The 19513-nt window shown below is 45.0% G+C and overlaps 1 pseudogene; it reads left to right on the top strand.

Moving 5' to 3' along the window:
• The first annotated feature begins 17310 nt into the window (after positions 1 to 17310).
• Positions 17311 to 17488, top strand: LOC126541074 (U2 spliceosomal RNA; annotated as a pseudogene).
• Positions 17489 to 19513: the final 2025 nt, after the last annotated feature.

The following is a 19513-nucleotide window of genomic DNA, read 5'->3' as shown; positions in this document are numbered from 1 at the left end:
GCCGGTACCACATCTTTGCTGCCCCACTTCGGTACTGTCTTATGCTGTCATTTTTAATTTTTATCCTATGTGCTCTTTTCATTTCTCAAAGTCAGGCCAACTAGCGTGCCATTAGGTGTGCTTTGAATGACGTTCAGAAGTATATCGTAAATACTTGTGTTGGTTTCATACATCCTTTGTTGATCAAAATTTGTAAAGTTGCCGGTTTACCGCGCGTATATTGTATCTAATGCATTTCGTGGGTCTAGGTGTATGGGGCACATCAATAATAATAAGTACCTGATACAGACTTTTTCGGTTATTTTTCAAAGCTTTGATATACACAACACGTAAGTAGCAGTCTCACGCAAGTTTTACAGAAGAAAAACGAGATCTCCCACATCTCTGCTTTAACCACTCACGGTACATGTGGCACTTACCTTTATAGATATATATATGCAAACTTAAGCACCACATGTGGAGTGCACAGTTACTTCGGAAGACAATACCGAAAATTGCCTTAATGAAACAAAGCTACCACCACAGACAAAAAAAAAGGAATTTGAATACATCACGTGCATTGAATAATAAAATTTTCCCGAAGAATGATTAATAATTTAGGCTAATGACTCTTGGACAATGTGATTAACAATCGGCTTACAAGGATTCCGCAAAGCTGCACTGTTTACCAGTAATGGAAGTTCTCGAGAACCCGTTTTACTGCACCTTGCGAATGTTCCACCAAGCAACCTTGATGTGCGTTTTCAGCAAGCCTTTGATTCTTTATAGACTGCTCTCGGATGCGCTGCCCAAGGCCAATACTTTTGTATATTTTCCTATGACTCTATAGATCAATTGAATAAAAAGAAAAGAATTCGCAAACGCGTACATATGTGCGCTACGCGCTCTACATGATGAAAATTCGAAAACGTTTTATAAGCAATCACAATTAGTCATTCTCATTTGCCAACAATACATGAGTGATAAGTCTCCGTCTCTCAAAGCACTATTTGTAACGGTTAGTCTCCTGATTCATTTCCCAAGTCAAAATGCAGCCTCTTTACTTTACATGACAACCAAACATCCAAAAAGAATCGTGGCTGCTCAACTTCCTTACGTTTTACACGGAATCTTTGTGTTTTCCATCGCTACATCCTGGAACCGCTTCACAACATGGCTCATGTGTTTCACCAAACCTTATCTCTCACGGATAGTGAGTGCAAAAGCAAACTATTATTTGTGACTTTAATCATATCGCGGTGCCCTTGAATGATGCTCTAACTCTGTGCGGGTGCGAGAATGGTTTGAGATAATTAAAATAAGTTTACCCTTTTATTGCAGTGATTGCAAGTCGTCCTGGCCCTTCATCAGTAGCTGTACAGCTCTAGAAATAACCGCATCTCAAAATTAAAAAAAAAAAATTCTCCGTTCGTGCAAAAAAATCCTTCAGTATAACCCACCACACTTTCGCAAGAAAGACGGAACCGTCTGATTTCATTATTCATCTCATAACGTGTATAACGCAAGCAACCACTATAGATATATATAATAAGTCATGCCTGTTTTGTCTAGGTATTTAAGTTATTTAGAGGTATTTCAGAAACATATTTGTATTTTAGGTCGCAAACGAAACAGCCGCAATCAGTTGCAAGCAGCCCCACTCTGTATTCTGCTGCAAGATCGTTCCTACATCTGCATTGATTACGTAGTCGGTATATCCTGAATGTGTTTACCGAAAACAGTTTCCTAGCGCCCTCGAATGCAAAAATCTCCAAATACTTAACAATACCTCCGCACTACCTTTAGTCTCTTGCGGGATCTTATAGGTGTGCGTTTAGTCTTATAAATGCGCTCGTTAGACCGTAACTTAAGGCGTATAATGGAATTAGTCCCAAGGTTCGATGAGTCGTATGTACTTTAGGTTTTGGCCAGCTTAGATACGTGTTAACTGGACCGGAATATTGGAAGAAGGAATGCGCGTAAATGACGCTTGAGCCCTTCTATGAAGTGGCATATCATTGACCTCTATTTTCTTGAAAGTCCGAGTTCTCTGCACATTACGCCGATCAGCTTTACAATAGAAAAAAGTAAGGAGTTTTGTCACGTGTGTGCACATACTCTATGCCGCTAGAATATATTGAACCAGAGCCTAGCGTGCGTGGTGCACTGTCGACTAGGTCGTTCTGCATAGTATTATCAACGGTAATTGGCATAGCCTATTGCCTTACGGTCTTCAAAGGAATGAAGCATGAAAGCGAAGAAAAAACTGAAATATACGAAAAATCTCAAATGCAATAGAGATGGGAAACTGATGCCCACTCGTAAGCCAATCTGGTTATATTGTAAAGAAAACTCCCGTGTAGGAGCCGAAATTTCTTGTTGTCATTTCATGTTTATGGTCGGGGTCCGTTCTACCATTTACTATATGGCGTATGCCCATATCGATTGTCCGAGTTTCTACACCGAGTGGACTGTTGAAATTTTTGTGCTGTGGGCTGTGCTGAAAAACAGACTTGGAAACCAACTCTCGGACCATCTTGGATCACTGATTATGAGCCAGTGCCTACATACGTGCCGCTCTTCACGGCGAAAGCGGTGTCCCACAGGGCAGCGTATTATCGCCGCTTTTGTTTAACACCGTACTTGTCGCGCTTCCAAGTCGTTTGCCTCGGGACAGTGACTTTCCCGTGGCATAGCTGTCTACGCAGATGACACTGCTGTGTGGATAAGCGGCCCTTCCTACCTTGGTCCGCGGCTTCGTGCATGTCTGCAAAGAGCTCCAAATGCTACTTCGGAGTACTTGGGTGAAGTTGGCCTGCTCTATCACCTGCTAAGTCAGCTGCAATAGCATATCACCCTAACCAACGTGCTCGCCGAACAATGGGCCGACTGTACCTTGTCGAAACGCCTATAAACTGGGTGTGACAACACCGTTATTTGGGGTTAATTGTGGATGATCGCATCTCTTGGCGTCCTGTCGTTAAATCTGTACGACGCAAATCGCACTCCCTCCTTAAGTATGTGGCCGCCTTGACTGCTAGAGGTGCTGGCTGTAACCGGACAATGGCTCTTCCAGATACACTAGTCATCATTACTCTCAGGCATGATGTACGCGTTACCAGTCCTGAACATACCACCTAGTTTGATGGCCCAACTGGAACGAGATCATCGCGTCACCTTTCGACTAATTCTTGGAATGCCTCGTGAGGCGCTATCGAGTGCATTACTCACTGAAGCGCATCAGTTACCCCTGAGGCCGCAAGCAGACCAGAGAGCTCTATATCATATTGAGCGTCTGCACCGCGCATCGAATGGTCAATCACTCCTTGGTCGTCTCATTCACCGCCCGTTATCTCGCATGGGAAAAATGGCCGCATTATTCATGACTATCACTGACATTTCTGAGCATGCTGCTTCAGTTACGCCTCCGCCTCCAAAAGATATCACGAAACACGTATTCCCCATTTACCTCACAATCCCTGATATGCACCAAAAGTCTAATATGCCTGTTTCGGCAATATTCCAATTGGCTCAGTCTGAGATGTTCGAAAAGTTTACAGATTATCGTCAAGTATTCACAGATGGGGGGGGGGGGGGGGGGGGGCATCTGCGCACAGCGATGGTCAAGGCGCCTCCGAAGCTTTTTTCTGCCCTTCGACTCAAGTTCGGCGTATCTTTCAAATACCTCATCCAACTTCGTCAACAACTGTGGAGCTAGCGGCGATGAATGTTGCACTAGAATACGTGCAAGAGGAGTTAACTACATCAAAAATTGCCATCTTTACGGACTCCCGTGCAGCCCATATCAGGTTACAATGCAGTGAGATTGATTGTCCACTTGTGCGCTGCATTACTGACTCTGTGAGCAAAATTTCATCACTTGGGGTATCTCTCCTTGCTCACTGGATAGCTTCACACATAGGAATCGCCGGAAATGCAGAGGCTGATCGGCTCGCTTCAACTTGCGCTCATAACAACTGTGACTGCCCAGAAATTATGTGCAAGCTTGATGACGCTCATCTGCTGACTCGTCGCCACCCACTGAAGCAGCATCCAGACCAGCGTGTCGCAAATGGAACGTTCCCGCCCCGTGTTCGCGGTCGAGGCCTGCCTCGTCGCGCTACAGCACAAAAACTCAAGCTGAGGGTTGGCTGCGTGAACGTGCACGAACGTTTATACAGACAAGGACGTGTGGCAAGTCTATCGTGTACGTCTTGAGGCTGCTGCGAGACACTTCAGCACCTGATATTTGAGTGTCCCGCTTCCAGTGCGCAGCGCATGTCGCTAGTGAGAAACTATCATCTCCTTGGCCTACGGTATACGAAACTAGACGAATGCTTGTATCCCAGTGGTTGCGCGTCTAAACATGATCAGGCTCATTGCGCTCTACTTACTTTTCTGGAGTTAACTAACTTCGGTTCACGTTTGTAGCGTCGAAACTATTCTATTCAACATTCTGTAGTAGCGTGACCTGCAGTGACAGGCCGTACTGTGCGTGATCTGTACTGTGTTCTGTATTCTTTAGATTTGTCCTGTTGCTCTTCCTTTCCTCTTTCCTCTCCTCCTTCCTATCTTCCATTTCTGTGTTGCTGTCACTTCCCTTCTGAAGACTAGGCAGGCGTAGTGCCCCTTCCGGTGGCAGTTGCCAACCTGCTCCTCGCTTTCCCTTTCCTGTTAATTGTGTATATGTGTTCAAAACAAATAATAATAATAATAATAATAATAATAATAAATAATTCCCCACAAGTGAGTCACTGTAGATGCGAGACTCGGGAAGGACCACTGTTCGAAGAAACTCCTTGACGCCGACTTGGACCACTGGGCCTGTGCCAGTCGTTCAGTACTGGTCTTCAATGAACCGCATCGATGCCAAATTGGGAAACTGGGTATGTGGCAGTAGGTCTTGTCCCGGCTTTAACACGCGTCGCTGACGCCAAGTTAGGTAACTGCGCATGCGCCACTGGCTCTACGATGCCGAAAAAAAGGTTGCTTAACTTTCCCCGATGTTGAACGGAATTTAACTCGGGTCACAAGGGTTCCTCAAGAACGGCAACCCGACCCACTAGCAGGCAGCGCCACAAAAGGGCGTGCACCGATTCACTTTACCCAGCACTGAATGGCCTTCTTCATTTAGCATACTTGCCTTCTCACTTTGTTCTGCCTCTTGTGAGATTTACAGTGGATTTCGCAGAAGTTGTGGTTGTTTTTAGGTAGCTTGTTTATTTAAAGAAACAAGCTGTATATAAATCCAAGAATGCGCATGAGCATTGCGCCACAGGAGGTCCTATACATAGAAGAATGTTTACGTGTGATAATGAAAAAATGAACTTGTTTTTGTTGTTTCTTCTGAAGAAGTACACGAGAGTGCTAGTTTTGTTTATGTGACACTATTTTGTATTCAGCGGGTGTCCATTTGGTAATGGTTGCCCATGACCCAAGTAGTGATGGGATGGGAAGGCTAGCTTTCGTATGGCCATCATTACCATTTGGGCTTCTCGAGGGCAGGGCGGAAAACTGGACGTTTATCTTTCGGGGAGCCTCTCCGCCTTTTGCGTCTCATTTATCTCTCTCTCCCTCTCACGGAGCTTGTTGGTAAGCAGATGTGCATAGGCCAAGTAAATGGCGAAGAAGACTAATATCGAGCCTTTTACCTACCGACGAAATAGCGAAGAAAACGAATATTAAAGATTATTCAATTCAACAGGCAAGATCGCCCTGACTACTTCATTTTTCCCACGTAGTTGTGCTACTTAAATCATGGATCTGATATGGCTTTCCGCAGAAAGCTTTGCCATTTTGAGAATTCTCTTTATATCCAGGAGAGAAACTGTTGTGCACTACTGTGGCGGTAAAACTGAATATGGTATACGCTTTCAGTAATGGTATCACTGGATTAATACATTTTATTTTTGCCGAACTAAATGAAATATCGTCTAAGAATTAGCCTGTTGGTCAAGCAGCACAATAATAGACATCGTCAAAAAATGCGCTGCTAAATCCACTTTCCCTCCAGCTTAGAAATGAAATAGAATGATCTGAACAAGAGAAACCTGTGAAAGGTGTGAAATATCTGTGCAACGTGATAAATGGCGACACCTTTGGAACCTATGAACTTGCCAGGCAATACAAATAGTCGCACTTTATTGCTTTATTCATAAATAAACTCAACATCCCCGATTCCAGTCATGCATCATACCTGTCAGGAGTAATACTTCAGAATGGGGCGGAGTAAGAATATTCACAGCTCTGCGCGCAATTCTGAGTGCCATTCCACACGCAAACATCCTGCCAGAGGTAAAAGCACTGCTTTCTATGTCATCGTTGGTGCTTCCACAAGCATCAACAGCTCCACGGCAGGCTTACAATGAATAATCCTTACAACAAATCTTTTCATATTTCAGTGGAATGCAGATAGCCTTCTAAATAAGTCAACTGATTTTTGCAAACTACTAGCTCAACATAACTTTCCTGTTTTATGTATAAAGGAGGCAGCCGACTCGCTGGCACAACGTGGGGGGGATCAGTCTCTTCACTACTACAAGTTCATAACGCACTCAGAAAACAAAGAAATGCTTATTTGACACCTATTCTCCATGGTTTATCGCAAACTTCTGAGGAATGACTTCAACGTTTACTGGCAAGGGGGCTACGAGTGTGTCTTGGGGTTCTGCAGGCTACCTTGAGTTCTCTAATAATTGCTGAAGCTCGTCCCCCACCAATTCGTCATACGAACGGTTGACACATGACGGCATATTTATCGCATCGTAACCCAACACGAGAAGCATCCATTAAACCTCGAGCTTACCCAATGAAACAAAATCAAAATTTATGATGTTGTTCAAGAACATAAAGTATTATTACCAAGATTTGAATTGTGCAAAGTGGATGTTAGTTACCCTCCTTGATGTTAATAAGTCCTAAAATAGAATTATCGGTCGACGAGATTATATCTAACAGATACATATTCATGGCAGCCGCACAGCAACTGGCACTCTTCCAAATTTACTCATTATATGCCCAGTATATCCACGTGTATAAAGACGGCTCATGTGATAAAAATTCTTCGACTTCAGCATTCGTCATTCCACATTTAGCACTAGAGAAAAGATTTAAATTATCCCGAGAGACATTTTTCACCGTGTCAGAACTGTTTGCAATCCTGTGTGCTTTGCGTTTCATAACATCAGAAACGCATTCGCAAAAATGGGTTATCTTTAGCGATTCGCAAGCCGCTCTCACATTACTTCAGAGCAATAAGAAAAATTCTTTGAACACTCTGCTACTGTATGAGACGCTCAAAGAACTTAAAGAAGGCAAGCGCAATGAACCGCGTAATTGCATTTCAATGGATACCTGGCCACTGCAATATTCCTGCTAATACTGCAGCGGACGCACCTGGGAATCGGGCGCACTATAACGCAGATACAACCAGTCTTCTCCTATTGCGTACTGAAGTCCATCCGATCCTGAGGCAGATTTCCTGTCGTCTCAGCAAAACTATCTGGTTTCATCAGCTCTCTAAGAACTCGGAGTTATACTTTATAGAACAATTTATAAACATATCAATGGCGGAAAATCTAAGAGCGAACAGAAGATTTGAAACATTCGTGCACCACCTGCGGCTTAGTACTGCATTTACGAGACACTTCTTATACAGGATAAAATGAGCTACTAGTCGGCAGTGTTCTTGTGGCCATTCAGACGAAGATGCGTGTCATCTCCTCCTCGAGTGCACTAAATACGATCCACAACGAAGGGTATTACAAGCAAATTTGTTGCTATTAGACAGAAGAACATTCACTCTAAAAAGATACTTGCTTCGTGGCCAGCTGCGCGCCTTCAGAAAAGAGTACTTCTTGCTTTGAAGAAGTTTTTCGAGGACACCAACATTTTCGGGAAATATTAAGTTTCAGTTGATCCTAATAAGCTAAATGAGTGATATGGGTGTTGCTCTGGGTTAGGGATTGCTTCATGTGGTGATCGTAATTTTTACGCAGTGTGTCACTGTGTTTGGTGCTTGCAGTGTAATTAAATGTGTTGTGTGATTGGCTATTTAAGATATCTGTCTTATATATGCCGTTGTGTACTGAACTCATGCACAAATTTTTGCGGTCCATGTACTGTTAGACTATATAGTTTTTATACATCTGGTGAGTAAGTGCCGTATTTTGTGTCATTATTCTCCTTTTTCACGCAAATTTGTTTTCTTTGCTAAGTCACACGGAGTAGCCGGTGCGCCATAATGACGCCAACCTCTCCTAATAATCATTTCAATAAAAATATATATTACTTTCTTTCACCTTTGTTTGCATTTCTTGTGCTAGCTAATACACTTGAGTATCTTTAGATTAAAAGCGAAGATACCTAATGACTCAGTATACCCACAGCTTTCTATTTTTCAAATATTACGGGCATCGCTGGATTGGTACCTACGTTGCCCTCGTCGCAATGGCATTACATGACGGGAAAGCGTTTCGCTGTGAATTGTCGAATCCTTAACCCTTGTCGACAAAGTAACTCGAAAGTGCGAACACCCACTGAAAAACAGACATATAGTTCCCTACTTTTCCGAAGTAAGTGAGAAAAACAAAACATAAAGAACATGGGGGACGAGATCCTGGGCTGCCTGGTAAGCCTAGAGCCGGCAAGGTTCTAATGAATCTCCTCCCGCTAGGCAGCACTGTTTCTAGGGAGAAGCGGGTCAAGGCAATCGGGCACGACGCCAGCCCTGCGCCCAGAGATGAATCGGAAACGCCGCGTAGCCATGGAGACGAGCCTCGCGCGAGTCGGTACTTGCTATTCGCGTCCGAGAAGTAAGACGCTGCTGGACTGTATAGTTCCAGGCAAGCTCGTAAGTGTGATGAGCACCGGGAATTCGAAGCGGCGCACCGCACGTAGTATCTAATAGACACGCACAGCGACTGCCTACGTTGCGCTGTTTCGTTATAGGAGGCGCGAAGAATGCTTCTCACTCGCAATGTTGTGTTGTTCGCGATATGAATGGATAGTGGCGGAGCATGTTCCACTTATTCGGGATGTCACGAGAATTGTGCAAACTAGCTTTGCGCACAAACGCATCGAGCATCTGAGCCTTCTATTCTGCTAACAGTTATCGTCTAAGTTCGGCCAACTAGCACGCTGCAAGTTTGACAAATTATGAAGGCGGTGAATGACATATTTGTATTATGAGCATGTCACATTTGGCATCAAGGAGACAATTTGTCATTTGGAAGCACAGCACGCATCCTATGCGAACTACATACGTTAGCAACCACAAAAACACCTCGGTACTGCATAATTTTTCTAATATGCTCAGTCGACAAACCCCCCAAAGCTCACTAGAAAAAAACATTAAAAGCAGAATTTCGGGAATAAATACTTCCAATATACGCCAGGTGGTCTCAGTCAAAGTACTAAATGTCTGGAGAATGCTGCATTGGGTCGCGTTAAAGCGTAATCGCAGTAAGCTTATGAAAAGAGCAAGACGTCGAACTGTCCAGTAGCAACTGCGACTTCCTGTCGGAGCCTTCAGTGCCATTACCACAAAGCTTGCCACGCTATAAACCAATTTACACCCTTAAATTTGTTTTCAATTTCACCACTCATGCCTTTAGGACTTATAAATTGATTAGCACCCTTAAAGACCCTTAGAAGTGTAGATCGGCTTACATCGCGTGTTTATAGCCTGACATCTGTCTATTATTACTTGTTTTAAATCCTCAACTCTCAGAAAAAACGTAAGCTGATTTGGACGCAGCTCACAACAGCTGCTTCGTCCTACTCTGCTGGCAAGCAGCCATCTAGTCACAGAGGTATGGACTCATGCATGTTTTCGCCATAGGCTAGTGGCATCACATTTAATTCTATTTAGTTAGGGGAAGTACTGGGTCAGCTGTTGTAAGCCTCGTTACAAGGTAATCTCAATACCATCGTGGCTAGAAGGCAGGAAACAGGCCAGCCGCGGCTAGGATCGGATGGTTACGACTTCTACGTATGTAAGTTTCCTACATACTGAAATATGGAAATTTTTAACGGGAAGCTTTATAGAAATTTGTTCCCGCGTTCTTTCGCACTTCGAGCCAGGTAGTATGGATTATTTTTGACCAACAGAGTAGCGCCAGTGAGCATACACTTTGCCTTCCCTTATCTAATAAATAAATCACGCATAAAACCCGTGCATATAATGTCGGCTTGTATGTACAGTCTTCTGAATATTAAAGGGCACAGGAAAATATTTTTCAAGCACCCAGTAGGGGTTAAGCACGCATAAAAAGTTCAATAACATAAAATGTCGAACAGCGAAATTAGTCGTTGTGTAACAAGCACCCAGATTTCAACCAACACATTACGAGTTGTCGTCGTTCAAATAACAAAAATGAAAAAATTCTCTTTCATATTGCTAACGAGTCCATCTCTAAAATTCCAAAACTCCTATATCGAAAGCGCATGATAGTCAACAGTTATTTCACTTTTCTGTATTTCTTATATTTAGGGTATCGCATTCTCAGGCCATTTGGTACGTGTCACCGGATGCTTCGGCTTATTATAGTACTGAATTTTGACCAACAAAATATGGCGACTAAGCGAATCTCTATGTTTTGTGTGACCAAACTTAGAGGTGCATTTGTAATGTTGAGTTGCGTACCGCATGCAATATCTGATTCTCTTCAATCCGTTCATGTTTACCTAACATGTTCAGTCTACAAAAGTTATAGACAATTTTTGTTGAATGTGAAATGCCTGCCTTTGTTGTATATATTTTCTACGCCAGGTTTCTTTGAGGACTTTGCATCCACTAATTCCCACCCTGCTAAGATCCCGGACAGGGCATTTAGTAGTCATAACTAAATAAATAAATACATAAAGCATGACTGAAAATTGTAGATATAATGTCCACTCATACGTATCTCCTAAGCACACAGACCTCATGAAATTTGGAGGCTCCTTGCGTTTTCTCCATTTATTATTTGTCTTTTTTTGGCTGACACTTTCTCGGCCCAACATGTATGTGCCTCTGGGTAGGTTACCATCCATGGCCAATCGCCCAGGGCTGGTTCGCGGCACTGCGACACGGGGAGTACGAAAAAATCACAGTTTCGCCATAAGAGCGAAGCAATGAATGCGACAGCAAGATGCTGGAATATTACGCGAAGTGTAAGACTCGTAGCTCTATGGCCAGAAATAATTGCAGCGAACGCAAGCCAAATAAACACGCGTGGCATGGCCTGTGTAGACACATGAACAGAGAAAAAATGATGAGCGCGCCCAGCATTGGTTAGAACTACAGGGTCTCGTCGGCGTTGCCGCCTTGTGTTGACATCGCGTACGCGCAATGCGTCGGGCTCGCGGCGGGCACACTGTCAGCATGCGCTATTGCACTATTCTAGCCAGCGTACGCCGGCTATACTTCGTGTGGGATAACAATGGCACACGCCGACAGGGTCTGCACAATCTGCACATTCTGCGTAGGCTATTTTACAATTCATTCCAGCAAGCAAAGTTGTTTTATATGATGTCTTAGAATGGCAGCTTCTTCTGCGTACCAGCCGCTGCGATTGGAACACGAACACGCCTGTACATATTGAGTCACCTGGCGTTGAAATTCTGACGGAAAGAAAAATCGTACAGTTATTGTGAGTAATGTTCTTCTGAAACAATAGTGAAACTATAAAAAACTGTATCTTATGGGTAATTATTGATGACGGCGAAAATTCAAATGGAGTGTTCATACAACGCGCCGAGCGCCTCAACACGCTTGCTTGTACGTGGGAAAGACTCAAGGACGTTCCATTCCGTCTACTGAGGCATGTTAGGGGTCCTCTGTTGGAATCCTGCAGTTGGACAATTTCATTTGTGTTTGTTCATTCAAGACAAAGCCTTTCTTAGCGACCTTACTGCCACATTTCCGTATCGGGTACGTTTCAAACCTCTTTCGTGGGCCGATCCCGGACATAGTGCGGAGCCTCACCTGCAAAATTAGATCACTTTCGTGTTTGAGCTCTCGTATTGTTTCGAACTTTTAATAGTCTGAGAAGATTTAAGGTAAAAGACATGCGCTGTGATTGCTATGTCTCATGACATTTGTTTGTGGGCTGCCATTCTCGAAGTTCAAAGGAATAATTTGATCAAGAATGGAATACCTGCTATGACCAATTTGGTGATATAATAGTGTCGCAATAAGCGCAATAGTGTCGCAATAGTGTCGCCACCATGCACGACGAACTAAACAGTGAGAACCTGACTGTTCAGCTGAAGGGTAGCGCAACTATTTTTGCGCCTTAATTTTCGTCGCACGGCCTTTCGTAATGTGCACTGCATCGTCATACATCTATCACAGTGAAAAGATCACGAGTTAGCTGTTGTTTTCGCACCACTCTATTGACATCGATTATCCGCACTAGCCCCGCTGCAGCTTTCAGGCCCACAATGAGCGCAACAGCACTACGAAAATTGGGGCAACACCCCCTCCGCCCTCCCAGTCCTCTTTTCGTTCAGGCACCCTAGTGTATACACCATATACATTAAATAGTAGAAGTCTTCAAAATACGCAAGTATAAATCTTCAGAGCTACCTTCAACACAGTGATGTCGGTATTACGATAAAAGACGCTCTGGGAATGAAGAACTTATCATTGCCTACATGAAGCTGTGGCGTAGCTTGTTCCGTATAAAGTATTTCTCGCTTCCATTTTGCCAATCCGACATTGCTGAGTCAACGCCTTGTACCAAACACATGTATACTCTGACTTACGCGCTGAGCAATTCAGTGTTCCACCGCTGAATATCGTGTTTCAACATGCCAGAGTGCGTCCCTTACTGAACAACTTATCGTCATTATGACAAAAAGCGCTGTTGTTGACACCACCACTTCCAAAAAAATGCAGCCACGAAAAGCGCGATGAAGAAGCCGCATGACGTGACGCCTCGTGTACACAAGAAATATACGTCGCGTAAGTGACGCAGCAGGTGCCTGCAGTCTAACGTGCTCTAGCAGATGCGCGCGAGCATACACACACACACACACACACACACACACACACACACACACGCACATACACACGCACACGCACACGCACACGCACACACGCACACAAATTCACACACGCGCACAAATTCAACACACACGCACATTCACACATTCACACGCGCACACACAAGTGTGTCATGTTATTTTCGCGCTTCGCACGAAGGACACGGTGGCGAGTTTACCTGCTGAATTTTACAGCAAACGTATTCTGCATAGGCACACACACGCACACACACACACACGCACACGCACACATACGCACACACGTACACACGCACACGCACGTACACACACGCACGCACGTACACACGCACGCGCACACGCACGCACGTACACACACGCACGCGCGTACGCACACGCAAGTACACACACGCACGCACGCGAACACACACACACACAAACGCACGTGCACATACACACACACGCACAAAAATGCATGAAGGGCCATTTCTGACATGCTTTTTTAATGAATATGCACAAGTGTGCCAGATCTTGCTGCACAATCGGATTGAGCAAGTCCAATGAACTTCGTTATGATGAATCACAACGGGTGCCTGTCTCTGTCTCTGTAGGCATAGCACCGAGCAGAGGCTATATCATAGTTTATGAGCCATAAGATGTATGTCAAACACGACGAAACCGAAAGGTGTCCCTAGAAGAAAAGAAGAGCTTAGCTCATAGTCGGAAGAAAATACACGCCCAGAACTGTTGCAACTCCCTTGTGTGATCATTGGACTCATAGCAACGGTGTGTTTGCTAAACCGCGCATTCGCCGCATCCACAGGGATTGTTGCTTGTTATAGCACACCGCACATGTTAGCGCTCAATGCGTCTGCCGCTTTTGTTGTTGTTTTTTAACTTAATGGCGCATCACTTTCACTTAATGGCGCATCATTTGAGATGAAAATTTCTGCTGGCGCAAATAATCTTTTTTTTATTTCAACCACATTCACCAGCTCATTGTTCTTGCAATGACACCACCAATCATATTTTCAGAAACCTCAGTGACGCGGACGTTGCGCTATAAAGTACAGCAATTAAAAGTATTACTTGCAGGTAAATTCAAGAGAAAACTTTCCAGGTGCTTTAGGCGTCACTTGAAACAGATGAAAGATGCTGTTCAAGCGACGCTACTCAAGCGACGGTACTCAAGCGATGCTACTAACAGCAGGTTCTTTCGGAGAGAGTCGATGCTCCAAACCAATTTCGTTTTAATTTTGTTTCCTGCTTCCAAATTTATTCGAGTCTACGTGAAGAAAAGGCTTAATAGATCATGAGTAGACGTTTCTAGCCATTTTAATTAAAAATACGTGTCGCGAGTCAATAATATAAACTCGATACCTACCGAGCTACCAAAAGCGATTTATTCCAAAAAGAAAATGCGGCAGCTCATGCATGAATAAACAGAAGATCCAGGATGGTGATTGCTATGTAGAGATAACAAGATTGAAGTAAGTTAATAGTGCTTACAATATGTATATCTGTAGTATGAAACCTCTAACAGCAATTTAGAGGGCCTGTGTAGGGTATGCGTGCCACACCTTGAAAAAAAAAAACAAGGCAGAAAGTTTTCTATCAGGTTAAAATTTACGAAAGAACTGCACTTTCACGCAGAAACACAGTACTTCTTTTTTCACTTATTCTATTAGATGAGCACGTCGGTGCAATTTCGCACAAAGAACCCTTCGTGATATTTTGCGCTTGTCGTCTTTTTGCTATCCGCCGCTCTTGCTCAAGGCTCCTCAAATTGCGCAACTCCTTACCGTCTCAATTTCTTTCACTTGGCTTTCCGCAAATGTCATTACCGCTACTCATCCTCATGACTGCGGCCTAGTGTTTTCGGTTCTTTCTGACAGCTTTTGTATTTCCTACCATATGGCTCACCTTTTCTTTCGCTTGCGCTATATTTCTAATTCTTGAGAATGGCACCCTTAACACACACCTCTAATGCAGTCCGTTAAGATCACTGCCATGACGCAAGAAGCCTAAAGCGAAACCATGCTAATGGCACAGCGTTGGAGATGTGGTATTCAATTAAGTGCCAGAGGCGCGTAAGAAATTTAGGTCTCGCAGAACTGGCTCAAAAGTAATTTTCTCCGACTTGCCGGTATTCACTCCTATTTGCAGTGAGCCAGTAAAAAAATGACAGTTTCCTTACAATTTTGTGTTCTAGAGGCTTCTAGGACAGGCGAATATTTTGGGAGTACAGTTGTAGCAACGCTTCTGAAAACGGTAATGAATGATTTCAAGTGTAGTTAGATTTGAAGCTTCTGTGGGCTATGCGTCAGCAAGTGGCGGAATTTATTTGAATTTTATTCCAATAAATGGGTTCAGTTTGTTTGAACCGGGTCAACTTTGATATCTATTGCTTGACTAAGCGGGAACATGTAGCCAGCACCGTCACTATCATCATCAGCCTATACTTATGGCCCCTGCTGGGCGAAGGCCTTTCTCTCCGATCGCCACTTACCCCTGTATTGCGCTAGCTGATTCTAACTTGGGACTGCAAATTTCTTAATTTCATCACCCTGCCTAATTTTCTGCCGTCCTCTACTACGCTTCCCTTCCCTTGGCACCCATTCTGTAACTCAGATGATCCACTGGTTGTCTACCCTACACATTAAATGGCCTGCCCATCCATAAACGCAGCAGAATACATAGAACGCAACTGTATGTCCCTTGCAGTGGTGAACTCCTCAGGCAAAATACGCGCTGGTGGTTTAATTCGCACCAGAAGCTCCAAAACAGCGGAAGAGGCGGCTATCGCTCTGGCAATAGCCCCCACACATTGTCATTACATTATTAGCGATTCCAGAGCAGCAGTACGCAATTTTGCGAAAGGTCGGGTCTCGGCTAACGTAAAACACATAGTAGACACCAACCAACACCCACGACCAATCCAGATCGTTTGCGCACCAGCACACTCCTCCCTACCCGGCAACGATGCCACCCACAACGCCGCTCGAGGACTCGCCAACCGAGCACCCGGACGGCTCACGCTAGGATCAGAGAGGGATCGCGTGGTCAGTTACCAGGAAATAACTCAGCACTACAGGTTAGCCAGGGCAGTGTACCCGCCAGCACACAAATCGCTTAACAAGCGCGAAGAAGTAGCTTGGAGACGACTTCAGACGAACACCTACCCCAACCCCGTAGCCTACCGGGCAACCGACGACAGCAGTCGTCTTATGACTATAGCTGAAGGTGCTCATTCTAAACTACACAATAACAACACCACAAACACATATATATTGTTGGTTATAACGGCAATTATATTGACGGGGTTCTGTGGAGGTTTGGATTAGTGAATGTTAGAGTTGTTACCCAAATGAAAAAAATCACCGGCGATTACGATACTCCCTAATGCGAAATTTCAGCGCAGTTCTATAGGTGTTTTCATTTCACGATATATTGGCTGGCCCGGACAATCTGACAGTTTAGTCTGACAGTTCCGTACCTACACATAGGTATGAAGTATTAATAATTTTCGCGGAATAAGCAAACAGGAGCATCCTGAAGTTCGCTGTGACTTGGAGCTCCAGTTCTATTTCCTAAATTAGTCAATAGGTGCACGCTTTCGTGGTGGCATCTTACGCAGCGCTGTCAACGCTCCTCCTGCCCTGACCCCTGCTAACACTTCGGCATAATTACATGAGAAGCGGTGCGGCATAAAAAAAAAAGAAACCTTCCGAGCAATTCCACTCTGTGAAGGTGGATGACCAGCGAAGCTGCGTATGTGGGCCCCTTAATGGCGGGCTGCCCGTTGCCGTGGGTGAAACGCCGTATGCACATAAATGGAAGGAGGGGTGCGACTAGTCGCTCCTCCACGATGTTGAGCCTCGGAAGATCATGAGGCACCGGGGGGTATACATACCCATGTATTGTAACAAAACGCGGTACGAAACATTTTACAAATAAATCCCGGCACGTAGAACAGACACGCACCTCATCGCACTTCGAGGGCACACACTGCGTCACCATAGCCAAGGCGGTCGTGCGTTGGTTGACGCCCCGCAGTTCAGTATTGGTTGTGAGGCTACTCGAAAACCATAAGCCATCACACACAACTCAGACCGCACAGAATTGGTTGCCCACAAACTACCTCTGGCACCTGGCCGTTGCTCGGGTGAAACCTTCCAAGTTTGCGGGGTCGGGGCCACATGGACGGTTCGCATTTCTTTCCACCTGGCGATTCTTGCGGGCAGCACGCTTACGGGCCGGCCACTGCGGGAAAATGAAAGGAAATGAAAGGAGATACGCAAGCGCTTGGAAGGCCGACAAAGAGAGGGCCGTGCTAACGTAGACATGGCCGACGCGGGTAAAAGTGAAGTATCTGTTTTTATGAGCTTAATATCTGATGGGGGTCGTAGGTGGACCTAAGATATTACTCATTTTTGCAGGTTGGCGGAGTGCTTAAAGCCTGCTTCACCTCCGCCGCGGGTCAGCCCGGTATTGCACTATCTTCAGGATCAGCGCACGTTCGGGGAGAAATTCTCGATCTACGCTGCTCGGTAGACGCACGCAGTTTTTTCCAGAACCTAGCCATACACAGTTTCGCTATAAGAAAAAATGGCTCAGTGAACTAGAATTGAAGTGAGGGTGGTTAGGAACTGCGCAATCGAGTCAACGCAATAAGGAAGTCCGCTGTAATATGAGGCTTTGTAACTGGAGACTCAAATTCTTTCAATCTTCGCTCCACGAATGTAAGCTGCCAATAAATAGTATCCGTGCTATTTACATGAACAAGAGTCCCGACTTGAAACGCAAACAAAATAAAATTTGGCCGAAGCCTTCTCACGATGATTGTTGACGGGAATTCGTTTATCATTGAATCAATATGGCGACGAAACGCCTTGCCGCCATCGAAATAATATATATGAAGTGTGTACTGCAGTGGGATTATTCCTTCGCTCTTCTCTAAGAGCACTTAGCGCCATCCAGCGCCGCCGCCACGAGCTCTCCAAGTGGCCTCCGAAAAGCATGGCACGCCGGTGCTTGTGAACACTGAGAAACGCGTAATGCGGCAGCCGGGATCTTTGTAGCGCTTATTTCTGGACACGCTGCGCCATACAGTAGCGCTCCCGAGAACCCCGGGCGTGGCCTGCGAGACGAGAAGCGTGGCGCGCCGGTCTCTTCGAACGCTGAGAATTTTTTCTTCGCTTGCTGCACAGCGCATATTCCGTGATTCAAGTTTGAATTTTTGAATAAATAACTGACTAAATCAAGACAGTCTAACGTACTTCCACAGAGAGTACTTCGGAAATAAGAGCGGGAGATAAACGGGATGGGAAAGGCAGGGAGGTTAACCGGATGATATTCTGGTTTGCTACCCTGCACTGGGGGAAGGGTATGGGAAAATGAAAGACGGAAAAAAGAGTGGAGAGAAAAATCTAGCTAACAGAAAAAACATGTAGGGAAGGTCGTGAACTACAGAACTACAGTCTTTCCAATAGGCCACTCCAGCGCAAAAATTTCAAGAGCGCCTTCACCGTCTTGTGGTGTGACGACTGTATAGGTCGATATTCCAGGGCTGTCCGCTCCAACAAAGGCCGGTCGCGAGTGACGGCCTGTGCACGCTGTATCGCGGACAATGACAAATAACATGTTCGATAGTCTCCTCATCGTCGCAGTGATCACACGCAGCTCTATCCTCCCATCCGATACGGAAAGCAAACGACTTCGAAAGTTCGACGCCAAGCCACAATCGGTAAAGTACCGTTGTCTCGGGCCGGGATAATCCAGGTGAAGGCTGAAGTTGTAGACAGGTGTCCAGTCAATGTTGACGCGTGTTCTGGAAACTAGGTGTGTCCCACAACAATTGTAAGGCATCATATACAAGCATTTGAAGTTGCGCAGCAGCGTCTGTTCTTGGCTGCGAGATTGGCTCCTGCATGCCATACTCATGAGCAGATCGAGCAATTTCATCGGCCTGTTCATTACCCATTATGCCACAGTGGCTAGGGAGCCACTGAAATGTGACGTCATGTCATGGCTCGACGAGGTAATGAAAGATCACTCGGATTTGTAGCACTAGTTCGTAGGGTCCGTGGCGTAAGGCGCAAAGCAAGCAACAAGACCTTAGAGTCGCTGAAAATGGTCCACATTTAAGGTGGTTCATGTCGAATTATGCCGAATGCACTACGAAGAGCTCCGTGGCTGTGACTGAAGTCTGGTGCGATTTCTTCAGCTTGAAGATGTTGACTATCGCAGGAAAAATTCCTAATCCTGCAGATCCGTCGACGGCGGTTGAACCATCACTGCATATATGGGTATGATCATTGTATTATTCATGCAGCGAGAACAACGAAAGTTGCTCGAGAGCTGCTGATGAGAGTTGTGCCTTCGTTTGAATCCTGCGTACTGTCAGTGAAACTTGTGGCTGAGCCAAGCACCAAAGGGGAAGCACGACTCTCGCTGCTGCTGTGTAATATGATGGCAGGTGTACATGATAAGGCAGTATCGTCTGAAAAAAAAAAGAGGCACGTAGGTGGTCTTCTGAAAGTGAGGC

The sequence above is a fragment of the Dermacentor andersoni genome, chromosome 2, assembly GCF_023375885.2.
Source record: "Dermacentor andersoni chromosome 2, qqDerAnde1_hic_scaffold, whole genome shotgun sequence".
In the NCBI taxonomy this organism is placed as follows: domain Eukaryota; kingdom Metazoa; phylum Arthropoda; class Arachnida; order Ixodida; family Ixodidae; genus Dermacentor; species Dermacentor andersoni.
This window is presented reverse-complemented; position numbering and strand designations above follow the sequence as displayed.